At 49.4% G+C, this 18,688-nt stretch overlaps 1 pseudogene; it reads right to left on the bottom strand.

The window, feature by feature from the left end:
* LOC119357941 overlaps positions 1 to 14,726 on the bottom strand; it is a 131,763-nt pseudogene extending 117,037 nt beyond the window's left edge.
* Between the last annotated feature and the right edge of the window lie 3,962 nt (positions 14,727 to 18,688).

Genomic DNA, 18,688 nt, shown 5'->3' with positions numbered 1-18,688 from the left:
GCCGCGCTGCCAGCCCTGCCCCACGCCACGCGCCGCTCGTCGCTGGTCCCGTCGCGCCCCTCCGTCTCGTCGCCGTCGCGCCCCCGGCCGGAGCTCGCCGGAGTTCTCGCCGGCCGGATCCCGGGAGTAGGATGAGATCCACCACTCCCCCGAACCAAACATGGCTTCTCGTCCCGGAACTGCCTGATCCAGTTTCCCCGAGGTGGTTATTTTCTCTAAGTCCCTTTTTTTCCAACATCATGTGTGCATGTTTGTCTGATCATAACTTTGTGCATCTTTAGCCTATGATGATGTTCTTGGTATGGAATTGTTCTCCTCTGAGTGCTCTAGATGATGGTGTAGTTTGCATGCATGTTAATGTGAATCTTGATGCCTTAATCATTGTTGCAAAAGGGCTAAATAATATAATCTACAGGAAGTTGTCATAACTTGCTGATTTGTCTTTTTCGTAACATTTTGTGAGTCTATCTTTTGAGCATCATGTCTACATGTTTTAGGAGCATCTTCATGCCACCTTTACAATGGTGCATTCAATGTTTTTTATGTGCCTTGTGGTGACTAGCACAAGCATGCAAAGTGTGCTACTTGATGTTTGCTGTTTTTCGAGACTTAGTGATTTTACTAAGTCCGTAGCTATAACATTATGTTGCAATGTTCACTTGATGCTACCATCAATTCCATGCATAATCTGGAGATGACTAGTTGACATGTTTTGATGTCCATGTTATGGTATATCATTCCATGCCATTTTATGCCTCATATATGTCCTGTAGCATATGTTTTCATTGCCATGAACATGCCTAAATGATGTTCCAGTTTTCTGTTAACTTCATGATGACATGTTGTGAGCTTGTTACTAATTAATCCATGCCTCTTTTGGAGATGCTCCAATTACATGAACTGAAGTATGATATGAGTACTTTGTACACATGCCAAGTTTGATAATTTTAGACTTCATATGACCTCTGTTCCAAGCTTGCAAACATGCTATGCTGATGTTGTTGTTTTACACTTGCTGAAACTGTTACAACAGTCAAACTTGTCTTGATGGTTCCCACTAGTCCATAAGCCATATGTTTATGATGACTTGATGTTATTTGCTCCATGATTTGTACTACCATGCCATGCTTTTGCTTGCCATGTTCTTGCACTGTAGCTTAATTATTCCTTGTCTCCAACATGCCATAGTATAAACTCTGCTCATGCATATGCTCTGTTTTTCACTAAGTGATAATTTGTGTTATCAAGTTGCTTTTTGCATTGATCATCTTGGATTAATCTTGATGCTTTTGAACTTGAACCTTAATGATATTTGAAGCATGTAATCTGTACTTGGAGTGCATATCAAGTTTGTGCCCATATGCTTCTTGTAGCATGTTGTTTCCTTGATTGCAAAGTGCTTAGTTGTTGTTTTGGGCAGATTGTGTTTGAAACTTGTTTCCTGTGTATGTGTTGAACCGTGGCTTGGTTTGGAGTATGCTCTATATGAAACTTGCTTGGTTTTGCATGTAGTTTCATGTTATCTTGTTGCATCCATGTTTTGGAGTGTTTTCAATGTTGTTTTGCTTGCATTTGCATCAATGCCATGTTTAACTTGTTTTGCTCATATCTTCTAGGCCGTAGCTCCGAATTAAATGAACTTTATATGTAACTTGACTAGAAAACCATGTAGATCATCTTGGTGCACTTTAACTTGATGTTTAACAACTTTAACATAATGTTTTGTTCTGATCTGGACCAATTTCGAAATTTGCATATGGGGAGCTTCCGAAATTGCTGTGTGTTGTTTCTGGCCTCATTTAAGCTTGCTTTGATGTGTTGTTCTTGTATGCATCATCTCTTCCAATGAATAGCATCATGTAGCCCTGTCACGCATCATACTTGGTTGAGCATCATGTCAAGATATGTGTTGTGTGTTTACCATGTTATTTGCTTCTTTCCGGTTTTGCTCCTTCTTGATAGTTCCTGTTTTGTTGCGATTGTGAGGATTCGTTCGACTACGTGGGATCATCTTCTTCATGGACTCGTTCTTCTTCCTAGCGGGCTTTCAGGCAAGATGACCGTCACCTTGGATCTCACTACTATCTTTGCTATGCTAGTATTCTCGATGCTATCGCTATGTCGCGCTACCTACCACTTGTTTATCAAGCCTCCCAAATTGCCATGATAGCCTCTAACCTTTTCACCCTTCCTAGCAAACCATTGTTTGGCTATGTTACCGCTTTGCTCAGCCCCACTTATAGTGTTGCTAGTTGCAGGTGCAGTTACAGGTTTGTTCCATGTTGGGACATGGATATCATGGGATATCACAATATCTCTTATTTAATTAATGCACATATATACTTGGTAAAGGGTGGAAGGCTCGACCTTCTGCCTGGTGTTTCATTCCACTCTTGCTGCCCTTGTTTCCATCATACCAGTGTTATGTTCCTTGATTTTGCGTCCCTAACATGGTGAGGGTTTATGGGCCCCTCTTGACAGTTCGCTTTGAATAAACCTCTTCCACCAAGGCCCAACATTGGTTTTAACATTTTCCATAATAATACTTGAACTAAATAATTAATTGGCATAGGGCGTCATGAACCCGAGGATTCTTTTCTACATATAGGCGGGCCAGTGCTGATGGTGTTAGTAGCAAAATATAGCCCCTTGCAGTGCCGCAATGGGGAAACTCAGGGACTGGTTTTAGTTGTACGAACTTCTCATCTGGATGTGGCCTGAGACGAGATATGCGCGGCGAGTATCAGGGTGTCGGCACTGGGAGGTCTTGCTGGACAAGTTTTACCATTGTCGAAATGTCTTGTGCACAGGGATTCCGAGTCTGATCGGAGTGTCTCGCGATGGAGGATTGTCTCCGCGGGTCATGAGCTTGTCATGGGCTAAGTTGGGATACCCCTGCAGGGTTTAAACTTCTGAGAGTTGTGCCAGCGGTTATGTGGCAGATGGGAATTTGTTAATATCCGGTTGTAGAGGACTTGAAGTAAATTCATTTAAAATACACCAACCGCGTGCATAACTGTGATTGTCTCTTTTCAGGAAGTTCGAGAGGAGAACACGGTTGGTTTATGTTTGAATGTAAGTAGCTCAAGATCACTTATTGATCGTTACTAGTTTGCGACCGTTGCATAGTTTCTCATCTTACTCTCGTACTCGTAAGTTAGCCACCATACAGTGCTTAGTCGCTTGCTGCAACCTCACCACTTATCCTTTCATTCCCATTAAGCTTTGCTAGTCTTCATACCCATGGTAATGGGATTGTTGAGTCCTCGTGGCTCACAGTTTACTACAAAAATAGTTGCAGGTACAGGTAATGCGATGATCTGACGTGAGAGCGACGTTTGCTTGTTTTGGAGTTCTTCTTCTGCTTCTTCGTTGTTCAGGGGTTAGGTTCCTGGTCGGCAGCCTGGGGTAGCAGGGTGGATGTCATTTGAGTTTATGTTTGTGTTTCATCCGTAGTCGGATGTTGTTCTTATGTATGATGTTGATGTATTCGTGTGGCATTGTATGCCTATTGTATGTATCCCCAACTATTATGTAATGGTACGATGTAATGATATCCACCTTGCAGAAGTGTGTCAATATGCGGTTCTATCCTTGGTGGGACCTTCGAGTTCCTTTAGGATAGAGTCGGATATTGGGCGAGACAGATGGCTCCTGCATCATCGGGAAGGAAGCTTCGCTAGATGCCAAAGGGCGCGCCCTCATGAGATGGAAGACTAAAATGTTGGCATCCTGGGAACGGGGGTACCCATACTTGCCTGCCTACGGCCCACGGCGTGGCTCCATCGAAGGCCCAGCTTCAGCAACAACAACCCAAGACCCTCGCGAGGGGCCAAGCCTCGCGAGGCAGATGACACCAAGACCTCCCTGGGGGGCGGCCTCACCAGGGTGGCTCCTGAGGAGAGGAGATATCGATGCAAGGTGCCCTAGCAAGGTTCGCATGATGTGAGCAATTGCGACCAAGGCCGAGTGGCGCCTGCGGGCGTAGTGTACCAGTATCCTCTTTGGTGCCAAGGAGGCAAGCACAGGCGCGGAGTCCCGAGGAACCAAGCAAAGGTTTCTCCATATCGGTGCAACGAGACTAAGAGTGCCAGGACGGCAGGATGGAGGTCATCGCGGAGCCCACTACAGCGTCACCACCAGAGGCTTTCGCAGGCGAAGACTGCTTTTGTCAGGATAACTTGTACTAGTTGTCCCCCTTCAAATTAGTCCGTTGTGGGATCCCTTCCCGCCTTGCATTTGGGAAGAAGACCAAGGCCACTATAAATAGGACTTAGCCACCACCATGGAGGAGGACGGATCATTCAGATCATCCTCTCACCCACAAGCTCATCGAGCTCAAGAACACCTCACCTCCTGAGGCTATTCTACCACTGTACTAGTTCATCCTAAGCCCCTCGTGGCAATCCACCACAAAGCTGGAGTAGGGTATTACACCGCAAGCTGGCCCGAACCAGGATAAACTACTGTGTCTCTTGTCCCTTGGGTTCGTCGAGCTTGGCCTAGGAATCATTGAGCAAGGAGGTCAGTGAGGATGAGTTCTTCGCATGCACCCCAGTGCTCGAACCTCTCAAGGGTCTGCAGAACTCCCAATCCGACATTTGGCGTGCTAGGTAGGGGTGCGTCGAAACTCCGCCTCTCCATACGCTCCGTCTCTCCATCCGCTTCATCTTTTTGTTCGGCTCCCATGGCAAGCGCCGACCCTCCGGCTAGATCGACCGGCATGCACGGAGGTGCCGAGGGCCTCCGAGCCTTCAGCCCTGCTTTACGACGAGTGCAGTGGCCACCCAAGTTCAGGCCGGACCTGCCACCCCGATATGATGGCTCGGCGGACCCGGCAGGCTTCCTCCGGGCGTATGAGGAGCTCGCCTGGGCGGCAGGTAGTGACGACAAGGTCATGTCAAACTGGCTTCCCATGGCACTCGTGGGTGCACAGCGCGCATGGCTTCTCAACATGTCGGGATCGTCGGTGGCCTCCTGGGAAGAGTTGCGTGGCCTCCTCATCGAGCGCTTTGCAGCACCGACGCCTCACGCCGTCGCAACACTCCTGGGTGGTTCACAGGCGCTGCCCTCGGACTGCCATGTCAAGCCGTTCTTTCACCAAGTGGGCGCCGCGTGCATGCAGCGGGGAGCTCCTCCGGTATGGGCGGCGCCCGAGGCCGACCTCACCTTCGACCCGAGGGACCATCCTGCGACCACCGCGGGCGCATGCGCGCTCCTGATGGTCTGCACTCTCACCATCGACAACATAGCAGTAACCAAGACCCTCATTGATGGCGGGGTCGGGCTCAATGTGCTCTCTGTGCAAGCTCTCGGCTTGCTTCATGTATCACATGGCTGTCTCCACCCCACCAAGCTGTTCTCCAGGGTCGTCGACGCCTCCACCAGCCCCCTGGGGCATATCCGCCTCCCCATCACCTTCGGCACCCGCGACAACCACCGCACCAAGCTCTTCGACATCGACATCACCCGCATCGACCTCTCGTACAACGCCATCCTCGGGTACCCGGCCTTGGCCAAGTTCATGGCGGTGACTCACCCTTCCTACAACCACATGAAGATGCCAGGAAGCAGTGGCGTCCTCACTGTGGCCGGGGACACCAAGGAGGCACCGGCGGCTCTCAAGCTCGCCTTCAGGGCCGCGGCTGCAGCACGGCTAGAGGAGGAAGGAGGCCCGGGGGATCCGGGCATTGCGCCAGCAAAAAAGAAGAAGTTGTTCTCTCAAGACCGAGACGAGACGAAGCAGGTGCCAGTCGAGCAAGAAGGGGCATCGGGAGCCACCTTCACCATAGAAGCCAACCTCGCCCAGACCAAGAAAAGGCACTGGTTGATTTCTTGCGCGCGAACAAGGAGGTGTTCGCATGGGGGCCCAAGGACCTGGCTGGTGTCCCAAGGGGTGATCGAGCATCACCTGAATGTGTGCCTCAGTGTACGCCCAGTGAAGAAGAGGGCGCGGCGACAGTCCACAGAGAAGCAGTCATTCATCATCCAAGAAACCCACAAGCTGCAAGATGCTAGTGTCATTTGGGAGGTGTGGTATCCATAATGGTTGGCAAACCCTGTCATCATCCCCAAGAAAGGAGGGAAGGAGCGCATGTGTGTCGATTTCACCAACCTCAACAAGGCATGCCCCCAAGACCCCTTTCCACTACCACGCATCGACCAGATCATCGACTCCACCGCAGAGTGCGACCTACTGTGCTTCTTGGACGCATTCTCAGGGTATCACCAAATCAAGATGGTGGTACAAGATGTCGAGAAGACGGCCTTCCTGACCCCGTGCGGGGTGTAGTGCTACACCCGCATGCCCTTTGTGCTGCGTAATGCCGGAGCAACCTTCCAGAAGCTGATGTACATCGCTTTGGGCCAACAGCTCAGGAGGAATGTTAAGGCCTACGTCGACGACATAGTAGTGAAGTCTCGGGAGGCCAAGACCCTCATCGAGGATCTGGAAGAGACGTTCGCTAGCCTACGCAAGGTGGACCTGCGGCTCAATCCGGAGAAATCTGTGTTTGGCGTCCCCTTTGGCAAGCTGTTGGGCTTCCTCGTGTCGCATAGGGGGATCGAGGCAAACCCGGAGAATGTCAAGGCAATAGAAAGGATGAGTCCGCCAAAGACCCTTAAGGAGATGCAGAAGCTGGCGGGCTGTGTGACCTCGCTAGGGCGCTTCATCTCCAAGTTGGGGGAGCACGCTCTCCCATTCTTCAAGCTGATGAAGAAGAAGGGCCCTTTCGAGTGGACTCTGGAGGCTGACGCAGCATTCGGAGACATCAAGAGATACCTTACTAGCACAGCAGTGATGGTGGCCCCATGTCCTCTCGAGCCCGTGGTGCTTTACCTGGACGCCACGCCTCACTCAGCTAACGCAGCCCTGGTAGCCGTCCGGGAGGAGCACCAGGCCAAAGGCCTACCACACGATGTCGCGCGCACAGTCGAGACAATGCAGCCCCAAGATGGCGCTCCTGAAGCCTCGGCGACGCCAACAGATGACCAGGTTCCACGAGATGATGATGCCGTAGTTGCCCCAATAAGCGACCAAGTTCGTGAGGTGCCCCGGCCTCAAGAGGCTTCGAACTCCACCAACAATTCCGCCCTCATCGAGCACCCAGTGTACTTCGTTAGCACAGTACTGCAGGATGCACGGGCACACTACCCCATGCCGCAGAAGCTCTTGCTTGTCCTTCTCGTCACCTCGCGCAAGCTGTGCCACTACTTCCAAGGCCACCCCATCAAGGTCGTTTTGGCTAACCCACGAGAGAGGGTGCTCCGGAGCCCCAATGCTGGAGGTAGGGTCACCGAATGGAACATCAAGTTGCAGGCATTTCAGTTGGAGTTCAGCACCAACAGGGCCATCAAGGGTGCTGCACTCGCTGACTTCATGGTGGAATGGACCGACGCTCCGGGGTCAGAAGCAGGTGAGAACCGATCCCTCTCACCTGGGAGTGAGGCAGAAGACGGATGGGTCATGTACTTCGATGGCACCTTCGCACGACAGGGTGCAGGGGCTGGAGCCGTCCTCATTTTGCCCACTCAGGACAAGCTCTACTTTGCCGTGCAGCTCTGCTTCCAACACGGCAAAAAGGTCTCCAACAACATTGCAGAGTATGAAGGCCTGATCGCTGGTCTCAAGGCTGCGGCAGCCTTGGGGCTAAAGCGCCTTACCATCAAGGGTGACTCCCAGCTCCTCGTCAACTTCTCCAACCAGGTATACTAGCCGAAGGACGAGCACATGGAAGCATACCTGGTGGAGGTGCACAAAATTGAGAAGCAATTCTTGGGCCTGGAGCTGCAGCACGTGCCTTGCAGCACGAACAAGGAAGCCAACGATATTTCCAAGAGAGCATCCAAGCGCTAGTCTCAGGAGCTCAGCGTCTTTGGGGAGCGGCTCTTCAAGCCTTCGGCAACCCCTTCGGCGACGGAGCCAACACTACCTCAGGAGTAGCTCCCTCCAGCACCAACCTCAGGAGCCCCCTCCTGTGGCCCGACCTCAGGAGCACGCCTGCACCTCGCGCTTGAGCCTCGGGAGGGGTGCTAGACCAAAGAATTCAAGGCCTAACTGCCTTAGGGAGCCCTGTCGGAGAAGGAGGAAGACACGGAGCGCGTGGCTCGGCAAGCCACGACCTACTGCATCCAGGATGATGTGCTCTACCGAAAATGACCAAACGATGTATCCTTGCGATGCATATCTAGGGAACAGGGGTGCGAGCCGTTAGCCGACATACATGGCGGAGACTGCGGGCATCACTCGTCATCACGCACCCCTGTGGGCAAGGCGTTCTGCAGCGGGTTCTACTGGCCCACGGCGCTCAACGACGCGGCCGAGCTGGTGAAATCCTGCGAAGTGTGCCAGTTCCATGCCAAGCAAATCCACCAGCCCGCCCAAGGCCTCCAGACCATTTCTCTCTCATGGTCGTTCGTGGTCTAGGGACTGGACATCTTGGGTACATTCCGGCCGGAGGTGGAAGTCGCCATCAACAAGTTCACCAAGTGGGCGGAGGTGGAAGTCGTATGCACCATCCCGGCCGGCTCGGCAGTCAAGTTCATGAAGGGCATCGTGAGTCGCTTCTGGGTCCCTAACCGTATCATCACCGACAACGGCTCATGGCTCACTAGCAATCTCAAAACATATTGTGCTAACCTTGGAACGAAGATATGCTATGCCTTAGTGGTGCACCCTAGGAGCAATGGCCAAGCTGAGCGTGCCAAGGCGGATGTCCTGAGAGGCCTCAAGACAAGATCCTTCAAAAAGAAGCTCGATGCCTGCAGCAAGGGCTGGCTCAACGAGCTCCCATCCATGCTGTGGTCCATCCGCACCATCACCACCAAGTCGACGTGCGAGACCCCGTTCTTCCTTGTCTATGGAGCTGAAGCGGTTCTCCCACACGAGGTCAAGCATCACTCCGCGTGGGTCTTGGCGTTTGCCGAGGCACACCAGGATGCCATGCGGGGGATGGATCTCGTGCTGGGGGAGGAACGCTACTGCCAAGCCCCGCTCCGGGTGGCAAGGTATTAGTAGGCGCTGCGGTGGTACCACTGCCGCAGCGTCCGCTCTAGGACGCCCGAGGTGGGTGATCTCGTCCTACGGCGGGTGCTCTCCAGGGAAGGGTTGCATAAGCTGTCACCCATGTGGGAGGGCCCGTTTCGGGTCGCCCGCGTCTCCAGGCCTGGCACCACGCACCTGGAGACGTAGGACGAGATTCCCATCCAGAACGCCTAGAACATCCAGCACCTCCAGAAGTTCTACCCATGAAGCAAGGCCTAGTGCCTGTGAAGGTCTCCGTTCGTGACACTCACACGTAATAATGAGTAGGGATGTACAAGCCCTGGAGTCTCTGGAGAGCCGCCCTCGGGCCTCAGGGGCTCCCTCCCACGTCCTAGTGGCCGCACTTAGCTCCGCGCTAGTGAGAAGACTAGTCTAGGTGCCAGACACGGCCATTCATTTGCTTGCTTTCTGTAGTTGGTTTCCCCCCTTTCTTTTAATGGAATTTAGAGTTCTTGATTTTTGGAGTGCCAAGTTGGATTTCCCCCTCGTATTTTTTCTTGGTCGTCAGTCTCGGCCCAGGAGGGGCGGAAGTTGCCCGTCGCTCTTCCTCGCGCATGGGGGCTGGGAAGGTGTGTGCGTGCATGTCGGGCCCGCCCCACACGGCGTACACACTTCGCCACAACCCTGTCCCCCAAGGCCATGGCTTTTTCTATCCTCATGAGACACCCTCGAACGAGCTTGTGATTTCCGCATCTTCTTAAGTCCATGCCTCCTGGGTACCGCGATGCGATGCACTAAGCCACGCCTAGCCCACGCCTGAGGACTCGCGCAAGGAAGAACAGGACACCCAACCAAATTTTCCAATAATTCTGCAGCTTCACGATGTCTCCCGAGGCCAGCAACCCCTGAGCCAGCAGCAAGGGGATCTCGTGGACCTCACGAGACGATGGAGGGCGTTCCATCGTGAAGTGTGGGACTACCGCGAGTGTCTCAAGCTAAGTTATCCTACTGCACCCACCCAGACATGAACATAACAGCATACATCAGAACAACAAGCATAACTTAGCGGCATAAGTACCATGGTTCATTACATGCCCCATCAGGTCCCACTACTTTTTTCAAAATGCAGGGAAAGGGAAAGGCTAAGCAAAAGTGGCCCACGCGACCACAACAGCTCCTGAGGCCAGGCTCCGGAGGCCTCCGGGCTCAGCCTAAGTCTTCCTCCCGCTTCACCGGAGCGCGGCGATGAGACGATTCGCCACCGTCCTTGAAGCGAGCTAGGCGACGTGGCGGCTGGTCGTCGCCGCCGCTGCTTGTGCTCTCGCTGGAGGAGCCGCCGCCCCTGGACGAGGCGCGGCCGTCACCAAGGGCAAGCTCACCTTCAACGTCGTTGCGGCTCTCGTCAAGGCCAAGCTCATCGTCTTCGCCATCGTCTTCGGGGCAGCACCCTGCGCCATGGCCGTCCTCCCTAAACACCCTTACAAAGAGGGTCGCGATGTCGTCGAACTTGAAGTGGAGGGTGCACCTCCCGCTCAGGCCGCGCGCGCGGGCAAACACCTACCAGTCGTCGGCCAGGGACATGTTCACGGCGGCGGAGACTTCGACCCTGACCCATGAGGCCTTGCTGCAACAGCCGTCAGCCCGCAGCTAGAGGCCGTCAGGTCCCGTGGCTGGCATCTCGCGAGCGAAGAAGCGGGCGAGCGGGAGCCAGGTGCCGGTTGGCCTCTCCGACCAAACGAAAAACTCAGGGAGCACCTCGGCCAAGTGGAAGCGTGGCCGAGGAGGCTGCGCGATGTAGGATCGAAAGTATGTCTAGAGGGGGGGTGATTAGACTACTTGACCAAATAAAAACTTAACCTTTTCCCAATTTTAGTTCTTGGCAGATTTTAGCTATCTTAGGACAAGTCAAGCAATCATCACACTATTCAAGCAAGCATGCAAAGAGTATATTGGCAGCAGAAAGTAAAGCATGCAACTTGCAAGAATATAAAGGGAAGGGTTTGGAGAATTCAAACGCTATTGGAGACACAGATGTTTTTCCCGTGGTTCGGATAGGTGGTGCTATCCTACATCCACGTTGATGGAGACTTCAACCCACGAAGGGTAACGGTTGCGCGAGTCCACGGAGGGCTCCACCCACGAAGGGTCCACGAAGAAGCAACCTTGTCTATCCCACCATGGCCATCACCCACAAAGGACTTGCCTCACTAGCGGTAGATCTTCACGAAGTAGGCGATCTCCTTACCCTTACAAACTCCTTGGTTCAACTCCACAATCTTGTCGGAGGCTCCCAAGTGATACCTAGCCAATCTAGGAGACACCACTCTCCAAGAAGTAACAAATGGTGTGTTGATGATGAACTCCTTGCTCTTGTGCTTCAAATGATAGTCTCCCCAACACTCAACTCTCTCTCATAGGATTTGGATCTGGTGGAAAGAAGATTTGAGTGGAAAGCAACTTGGGAAGGCTAGAGAGGAAGATTCATATGGTAGGAATGGAATATCTTGGTCTCAACACATGAGTGGGTGGTTCTTTCTCAAAACATATGAGTTGGAATGGTGTATGTGTTCTGATGGATCTCTCTCACGAGTGAAGAGGAGGTGGAGGGGTATTTATAGCCTCCACACAAAATCCAACCGTTACACACAATTTACCGATCTCGGTGGGATCGAATCAGAAAACTCGGTCGGACCGAAATAGTAAACCTAGTGACCGTTAGTGATTTCGGTGGGACCGACATGCAACTCGGTAGGACCGATTCGGTTAGGGTTTTGGGCATAACGTAATCTCGGTGAGACCGATTGCACAAACTCGGTGAGACCGAGTTAGGCAATAAGCTAACCAGAGAGTTGGTCAGGCAAACTCGGTGGGACCGACTCGCTATTTCGGTGAGACCGAAAAGTTACAAGAAGGAAACAGAGAGTTTACATTGCAATCTCGGTGGGACCGATTCGCTCTTTCGGTGAGACCGAAAAGTTACGAAAGGGAAACAGAGAGTTTGCAACCCCATCTCGATGAGACCGAGATCCTTATCGGTAGGATCGAATTGCTAGGGTTTGGCAGTGGCAAATGACAAGTGAAACTCGGTGGCGCCGGATTGAAAGAATTGGTATGACCGAGTTTGGTTTAGGGTTTAGGTCATTTGTGGCTATGGAAAAGTGGTTGAGGATTTTGGGGAATATCACTAAGCACATAAAGCAAGAGGCTCATTAAGCAACACCTCATCCCTCCTTGATAGTATTGGCTTTTCCTAAAGACTCAATGTGATCTTGGATCACTAAAATATAAAATGAAGAGTCTTGATCTTTGAGCTTGAGCCAATTCTTTGTCCTTAGCATTTTGAGGGTTCCACTTTCACATCCATGCCATGCCAATCATTGAGCTTTCCTGAAATAATCATCTTGGAATAGCATTAGCTCAATGAGCTATATGTTGTTATGAATTACCAAAACCACCTAGGGATAGTTGCACTTTCAATCTCCCCCCTTTTTGGTAATTGATGACAACATATAGATCAAAGCTTCGACAAATGATAATAATCATGAAATATATTGTCGCTTTGAGAAGTATGTGATAAGTAAGAGCTCCCCCTAAATTTGTGCATATTTATAATTTGCTTTGGACTGCAAATGCACAAGGAATTAGAGTCATGGGTTACTCTTCCATGTCACATACATCTTGGTGGAGCGCTTAAAATGATAAGAATGAAACACATGCATTCATCACCAAGAAAAGTGAATGATCACAAAATATGGATAGAATGATAATATTTAAGCAAACATTAAGTGTAGCTTATGATCAAACACATGATCATAGATGTCTCACACAGATAAGGACGTAGTATCGCACACACAAGCAAATAAAGTTCGAGAAACCACCAAATAAAACAAGAGAGAATAAAAGCAACACTCTCTCTCGAAGCCTATGATCTATACATTTTCTCCCCCTTTGGCAACAAGTTACCAAAAAGTTCCTAGAAAATGCATAGTGCTAAGTCGACACTCAGGCTTGATCTTCAGGTGGTGGTGGAGTCCGGAGCACGCCAAGGACGAAGCCTTCGGTAGATGTGGTCGGAGTCGAGGCTGAAGTGGATGCTGGAGCTGGTGGAACTGAGGTTGTGGCTGGCGCAGATGTTGTAGCTCTGGTGTCAGCAACTGGCACTGCAGACGACCTCGGACCTCGTGGCACCCTGGCAAAAGCATCAGTCATAGTCCTGCCTCTCGTCTCATTCATGTCATCCTGGAGCTACTCCACGGCAGTCTGTATCTCTGTCACCTTGATGTCCAAGTCATAGAACCTCTGTTCCATGATCCTCTCTAGGCTTGCCTGGTTCTGAGTTAGGGTGGCTAGTCCTTGCTCAATCCGCAGGGTGGACGCAATCAGGTAACCAAGCTGCTCTTGTTTGGTCTTCAGGAAGTATTCAGATGCCTCCTCTTGAGTAGGCATCCTGGCAGCTTTCTCCTTCTTCGCCTTCTCCTTCTTAGCTTGTGCATGGGCAGATGAGGGCTCATTCTCAGTCATAATCACTTGATTATCTTCGAAGTCCGGACGGATGGGCAGGTGTTCCTTATCCAATAGGTATGTGCCCGTGCCCATCTTTGAGTTGATGAGCTCCTGAATCTGTGGGGCATACCCACAACTCCTCTTTTGGTCGGCAGCTGTCCTCTTGACTGTTTCCACAATGAGGCTCATGACTTTGAATTTTTGAGGTACATCAAAGATGTGTAGCAGGTTAATGGCATGACCTCTGATCATCCGGTGATCTCCAGACTTGGGCAGAAGAGTGTGCCTAAGGATCCAGTTGATCGTAGGCAATCCTGATAGCAAGTGCTTCACAGACCCAAACTGGTGAGTGTCAAGATCATCTATGGGAATCTCCTTGTACATATTTGCCATGGAGTTGTGATCCATCTTCTTCTTGGCATAAATGTCCAAGTCATCTATTTGCTCCTCTGCTTGCCCATTCCTCAACGGTTGATTGGTACCTTGTACCCTATGACATCCCAGTGATCCTACCATCCGGGTAGAAGTGTGATGTGGAGTAGAATTGCATGATTAGCTCCTCGTTCCACTTTGTGAGCTTCTGCCCAACAAAGTCTGCAACTCCACACGCACTTAAGCTGTCGTACACTCCAGGGTAGTGTTCCTCATTTTCCTTGATATACTGCCAATCGACCCATCTCATATCGCAGACAATTGGCTTCTTGTCTAGCAGCACTGTCTCATAAAAGTCTTGCTGCTCCTTGGTGTGAAATCTATAGTCAACTGCTGTCCTTCTCCTTGAAGCATACGGATCTGCTTCTCTCCACTTCCTCAGCCCTGAGTCTCTCTGGAGCTTCATGTCCTCAGCCACAGGATGGGCATCGTTGTGGTCTGGGATCTTGGGCTTGAGTTTTCTGAGAACTTGCTCTTCATCCTCTTCTTCAACAGCTTCATGCACTGGGGCCTTGTTCTTCTCAGTGGCTGGGATGCTTCTTGTGTTTCTCTTGGGTGCACTCTTTGGCTTAGATGCAGCCTTGGGTGCTTCCTTGGGCTTGGATGCAGTTGTCCCTGACCTTATGGCATCTCCCATAAGTTTGGCTCCCTTGGGTGCTGGTGCAGCAACCTCTTCTTCTTCTTCTTCTCCCTCAGAGTCTCTTCTCATGGAGGGTTTGCCAATAACTCTGGTAGTGGTAGTTCTGGCTCTTTTCTTCTTCTTATCTTGGCCACTTGCTTCCTCTTCAGATTCCATGGTAAACCTCATGGTTTCTTCAGTTGCAGCCTTCCAAGGTTTGGAAGTGGGAACTCTTGCCTTAGACATGGGCTGCCTGCCTGCTGGCCTTTTGATTTTCAGCCCTGGCTTTGTGCCTTGAGCTGGCTCAACTTTCTTTGATGTGGCCTCTTCCTCTGCCACATAGTCTTCATCTTGAGAATCAGAAGTTCTCTTCTTCCTTTGACGCGTGGCAGCCTTAGGCAGATTGCTGGGGGTGCTCCTGCTGCCATCATCTGAAGAACTTGAGGGGCTAGTGCCCTCACTCATCTGTACTTGCTGCTCTGAGAGGTTCTGGCTGTCACTTTGGTCTGACATGATGCAAATCTGACTGCTGACCCTGTGAATAGATTATAGATGAGGTAGAGTGGATAAGCATCACAAAATGCAGAGATTTTTTCAAAAGATTAATTAAAAAACTTAGTTTTAGTTTTCCACAGAAAGCATCTCGGATCTATCGATTTTCAAACTCGGTGACACCGAAGCAGTTTTGGCACCAGAACTAGTGAACTCGGTCAGACCGAGTCATAGTTCGGTGGCACCGAGACTGCTAGGGTTTCACTGAGTTCCAAAATCGGTCACACCGATAAGTAATTCTCGGTCAGACCGAGTTTTACTTGTGCAATGGCATAAGCCAAATCGGTGGGACCGAGTTTTTCAACTCGGTGGGTCCGAGATGGTTTCGGCGTAAACCTAACCCTAAAATTTTCGAATTAAACCTAATCTACGAGTTCATTGACTAGATAGGAGTTTATCAAACGTGGCAAGAATCATGATGATCACAATGTGCTAGGAATCGGATTGGAGAATAGCACAAAGATCGAGTCCATACCCTAGTTCGGCGGAGACTCACTACGGCGGCAATGGCGGTGCAGAATTCCCATTGACGGCGACGGAGACCAGCGACTGGAGGCTGCTGGCGGCGAGGAGGATGATCCGGAGACCCAGGAGGCAGAGCGAGCTATGCGTGGGCGAAGAGGTTTCGGAGAAATTTCCAAAATTTTGCCCGTCACTATATATAGCCCGACCCTGTCGGTGTGACCGAGTGGAACAACTCGGTGGCACCAAGATGCAAAACTGTGTGCAGTTATTGCAACTCGGTGTGACCGAAAAGTTCAAATCGGTTGCACTGAGATCAAAAACCTAGATCAACTTAATGAACTCGGTAGGACCGAAAGTATGGAATCGGTCAGACCGAGAATCACAAAGAGGTTTTGGAAGTTTAAGTCTATGACGAATCGGGGACTCCGAGCGCTCCTCACACAGAGTGGTTCGAATCTGACTTGATCAAATTTTGTGATGCAGCATGAATAGAGTTTGAGACGAGAAAAGCATAGATAGCTAGAGGAGGTTCTTAGGCATTCTTGTCCATCCACTTGGCAAAGGAAGAAAGCCAAACAATCAAAATAACAAGTGGATGTCCTCGAATGAGTAAAATATGCAACCAACATGCTCACACAATAAGATGGCAAATGAAATATGTGGCAAAGCATGCACAAACAATTCTAGCATCTATCAAGCAATTTGCGATGACTAGGTCATCTATATATGAGTATATTGACTTAGGAGTCAAGTGAGAACACTTGATCGTAGGTCATACTCATCGTTTAAGCTCAAGTGGGGTTGCCACTTTTACATAAATCATTGTTGTATTCACATCTTTAGAGTTGCTTTAACTCAAGTTTTAGAGTAAAGCTCCCCCTAGATGTGATATCCCCCTAAGAGGGATGAACTAACCTCGGGTTTTGTCGATGATGACTTCATGTAGATGTTGAAGATGTGGATGCTCAATGTTGATGTAGATCACTTGGAGCTATCCATTTGAGTGAATTGCACTTTCAATACCTACATGGGTTAGTCCCACAAGGAACAAACAAGGATATCCATAGACATAGAGTGATGCACACACAAGATGATGTCCATGAAAACTTTAGGTTACCTTGTCCCTTGTCTTATCAACAAGAGGGTTTGTGACTCCTTGAACTAGTGCAAGATGTGGAAGTTGATTGCACTTGTTCTTGCCAAAGTGATGAGAGTGAAATATGTTGGCGGAGTCACCCTAAAGAACTCTCTAGTTCTTCTTCTTTTGGATCCAGACCATCTTGATGGGAATCCTTGGAGTTGTAGTCGTACTTGATGTAGTGGAACTTGAAGTAGTCTTGGCAATCCACTTGACTAAGGTCTTAGGAGCTTCTTCAAATGCATCAATCTCCTCTTGAAGCTTGTCCTTGCCTTTTTGCTTGTAGTCTTGTGGTGGAAGATCATCTTGAGCTTGTGTCCCCTTGAAAGAAGTATCATACTTCTCTTGTTGAGGAACAAACTTTGTCTTGGGGTATTGATCTTCTTCCCACTCAACTCCATTGGCATTGAACTTTCGTTCAAAACCAGCACCTTGATTCTTCCGGTGCATTCCTTGCTTGCGCACAATTTCCTAAAATTGCTTACTTCCGGCAAGGCTCTTGTAAACACCTTTCTCTATAATTCCCTTCAATAAGCTATTTTCTTGCTCAAGTGTAACTTGGCTAAGAGAATCATTAGTGGAATCAAGAGAACTACTAGAAGCAACAATATTGGATTTAGCATGATCATTGTTACTACTAGAGGAAGAATCTTTCTTGTTCTTGTTACTAGACTTGACTTGAGGCATGTAAGTGGATAAAAGTAAACGCTTGGCAATGTGAGAAGAACTTTTCTTGCGAAGATCATCACTGATTGCTTTTAAGAACTCATGCTCTTGCTCAAGATTAAGCTTTTCAAAGCGTAATTTCTCATGAGCTCTTAAAAGTTCTCGATGATCTTCGAAGATGGTTTCATGAGCTAACTTAAGAGTGTTTAGTTCTTTAGTTAGAGCCTCAATCTTCTCCTTATCATTGTCATTCATTTTATCTTGATTAGCATGATTAATTGATGTTTCATCATAGTACCCATCAAGCAAGTCATCATCACCTAACAAGTCATCTTCATCACTATTAAAATCAACATACTCGGGGTGTGTTACCTTAGGACCTTTGGCCATGAAGCATCTTCCAATTCCTTCATTTGGTGAGTCAAATATGTCGTAGGAGTTGGTTGACACAAGTGCTAGACCGGCAACACCTTCATCTTGAGTATCTTCGGAGTCGGAGTGATAACTTCTCTCGGAGTGGCTGTCGGAGTCGGAGCCGGATACCCATTCACCAACATGAGCTTGATGTTTTCGTTTTGTGTAGCTCCTTGATGATTTTTCCTTCCTTTCCGAATCCTTGCTTCTCCGTGAGTATATTCGTTCATAACGATCATCTCTACTCCTTCTCTCTCTTGGTGGTGATTCTTTGCTTCTTCTTTTTGGAGAATCTTCTCTTCTTTTGTAGGGAGCCGTACACTCATTGGAATAGTGTCTGGGTCTTCCACAATTGTAGCAGTTTCCCTCTCGACTAGAAGATCTCTTGTCATTGTAGGACCTTGACTTGAAGCTTCTATCTTTGCTTCTACTCTTGTAGAACTTGTTGAAGTTCTTCACCATTAAGCTCAATTCTTCATTGAAGTTTTGTTTCTCACTTGATGATGTGGGGACTTCACATGAGGCTTTGTAGGCACCACTTGATTTGTTGTGAAGTTCCTCTTTATCCTTGAGTGACATCTCATGAGCGACAATCCTTCCAATCACTTCCGTTGGTTTGAGATCTTGGTAATTGGGCATCATTTGAATCAATGTGCACACGGTATCATATTTCCCATTCAAGGCTCTTAGGATCTTCTTGATGATGAATCTATCGGTCATCTCTTCACTTCCTAAGCTGGCAATCTCATTTGTGATGAGAGCAAGCCTAGAGTACATTTCAGCGACACCTTCACCATCCTTCATCTTGAACTTGTCAATTTGACTTTGGAGCACATCCAACTTGGATTCCTTGACGGGGTCGGTACCTTCATGCATATCAATCAAAGTGTCCCAAATTTCCTTTGCATTCTCAAGA

The sequence above is a fragment of the Triticum dicoccoides genome, chromosome 2A (genome assembly GCF_002162155.2).
Source record: "Triticum dicoccoides isolate Atlit2015 ecotype Zavitan chromosome 2A, WEW_v2.0, whole genome shotgun sequence".
NCBI lineage: Eukaryota > Viridiplantae > Streptophyta > Magnoliopsida > Poales > Poaceae > Triticum > Triticum dicoccoides.
The sequence above is the reverse complement of the archived record's forward strand: the minus strand, read 5'-3'. Positions and strand labels throughout refer to the sequence as shown.